This window comes from Ipomoea nil, unplaced genomic scaffold (genome assembly GCF_001879475.1).
Source record: "Ipomoea nil cultivar Tokyo-kokei standard unplaced genomic scaffold, Asagao_1.1 scaffold3192, whole genome shotgun sequence".
Taxonomy (NCBI): Eukaryota; Viridiplantae; Streptophyta; class Magnoliopsida; order Solanales; family Convolvulaceae; genus Ipomoea; species Ipomoea nil.
Window position 1 is genome coordinate 2104767 of NW_017619620.1, and position 2747 is coordinate 2107513.

The window sequence follows — 2747 nt, forward strand, 5'->3', positions numbered from 1 at the left end:
TTTTCCTTGTGAGAATATTTTCACTGTAAGTTCATCTTCATCTTCTTCATTGTCATGTCTGGGTGTTCTCAGACTTCAAACTGGCTTTGAACTTCCACCCAATTTGAATTTCTCCTTTGTAATTGACACCCAATTTCAATTCGCTTGTAATTGGCACCCAATTTGAATTTCTCCATTGTAATTGGCTCCCAATTGACTTTGACTTGCAATTGGCTCCCAAATTTCTCCTGGTGCTTTCAATTGCTTCCCAATTTAAATTGTTGACTTTGACTTCGAAATTGACTCCCAGACTTCTCCTGGTATTGAATTTCATCTCATTCAATTTGATTTCCTTGTCTTCATTTCCTCTGAAATCATTGGCTCCCAAGTGCTATTGCATCTCAATTGTCAGCTCCCGAGCCAAGTGCTATTGCATCTCAATTGTCAGCTCCCGAGCCATGTGCTATTGCATCTCAATTGTCAGCTCCCGAGCCAAGTGCTATTGCATCTCAATTGTCAGCTCAATTTCAATTGCAATTGTCAGCTCCCGAGCCAAGTGCTATTGCATCTCAATTGTCAGCTCCCAATTTCAATTGCTATGATTTCTCTGAAACTGGCTCCCATCTTCAATTCCTATGAAATCATTGGCTCCCAAGTGCAATTGCTTCCCAAAGTTTAAACTAGCGCCCAACTCCATCAGATTAATTTAATCTGGCTTCTCAAATTTTACCTTGTAAAATTGTTAATGGTGAGTTTTGAACCTGAGCTATTTCACATAATATATCAAGTATCATCCACTTCATCCGTACAGCTATTAATTAAATCTCCAATCATATTTGATGTACTCCTTTCTTTCAATAGATGCTTGATCTCCAAGTCAATTTCATGCATTCTTCCAATATTAATTTTCTTCACGAAAATTCTTCTGGGATATTTCTTTAAGTAGTAGCGACGTGAATATTGTATCATTCATCTTCTTCTTCAATTTGTCATTTTCTCCAGACAAATTCTTGATTTTCGGCTTTATATCTTCTTCTTCTATTTTCATCGATCTTCCTCTGTTTTTCTCTTTTCATATTTAAATAATTTCCCGATCATGGTCTAAGACTTTACTAGACCTAAGAAATAAAATTGGGAGATCTACAAATACATATTTGGCATATCAAAACCATTACACTTTATTCCGAATATTTCTCCAGACAAATTCTTGATTTTCGGCTTGATATCTTCTTCTACTATTTTCATGCATCTTCCTCTGTTTTTCTCTTTTGCAATTTAAATAATTTCCCGATCATGGTCTTAGACTCTACCAGACCTATAAAATAAAATTGGGGGATCTACAAATACATATTTGGCATATCAAAACCATTACACTTTATTCTTAACAATTTTCCCCCTTTTGATAATGCCAAAACCTATACTCAGTCATTGGTTTTAAGTCTTTGAAAAATAATCTTTTTGCTCAATTTTATTTGACAAACCCAAGATAATTTTAACGAATGGTTTTCTAGACACAATCAAAAGAAATTTGTGAATTAATTTTTTGACAAGCTCCTAAACGCATCTTGAATTATTTTTATTTTTGATCATCATTATTTTTTTAAATTTTTATGTGCGTTTTGACATTCCTTGTCTTTTTAATTCACAAAGATCTAATTACATAAGACAAATAAAATATTAAACTCAAAATAGACCATAGGAAATTATTATTGAGATATTTCGAATATTTAGAGAAAAACGCAACAGAGGTTCGAAAATAGCGAAAACATCAGCTTAAGAGATTTTTCAGATTACCTTCTGGGTTTCTTCACTCCCATGTCTTTCTTCAAAATTTCCTTGACATGTTCTCTGAGCTTGAAGAAATCATCTTTGAACTTTGCATTCTGAAATCTCTTTGTAAGTTGCCCGGCCATGTAATATCCAAAAGCTTCTTTGATATTGTTGCCCGGAAGAACTCCGGCTTCCCACCATAAGACACATTTTTCGAAGCTTCTTTCTTCTCCAAGATTCATGCCCATATTTCCAGTGAAATCTCTTAGTTCATACCACATCTCGGTTCTTTTCCTTTTGCCTTCTTCTTCTTTATTCTTCTCCAAGATCCATTGAGCTTGATCGGCTGCAGGCCATTTCTTGATCATGCTTGGTAGATTTTCCTTAGTCCATATTGTTGTCTGAGTGGCGGTACCTTTAGAGCATTCAAACCAGCCACGAGTTTCAACAACCTTCGATGTACTCGTACCAAGACTAGGATTCGCGAACTGAGCAAAACCAATCTGAGATGGTCCTTGTGAGGATTATCCGCGGCTTCGGCCTCTACCTTGGGTCGATATTGCTGGTTGTTGTTGGCTTCCAAGAATAAATTCTTGTTGTTGCAAAGCCAAGTGACTGAGAATTTCTTCCCCCCTTTTGGCGTTATCAACCAAAAATACAAGGGTTTTACAATCTCGGTCTTGGTTTGCCTTCACAGCTTCAACACTATTGTGTGTTTCAATAGAAACAGCTTGTACATTTTCCAGCTTGTTTGTAGCAACTGTGAGCTCAACTTCAAGTTTGTTGATTCGGCTTTCTTGATCTTGAATCACCTTGACTTGTCTCAAGTGGCGTTCGCTGTTAATCTTTTCAGCCGCTTCTCGTTCCTTCTTCGTGAGTTGAATCACTTCAAGTAAGCCTTTTGTCAATTCTCCTTTCAAGATTCTTTCTGCTTTGTCAATCTGAGTCTTCAAAATATTTTGATTCTCCATTAATTCCTTCAGATTGACTCGTGTATC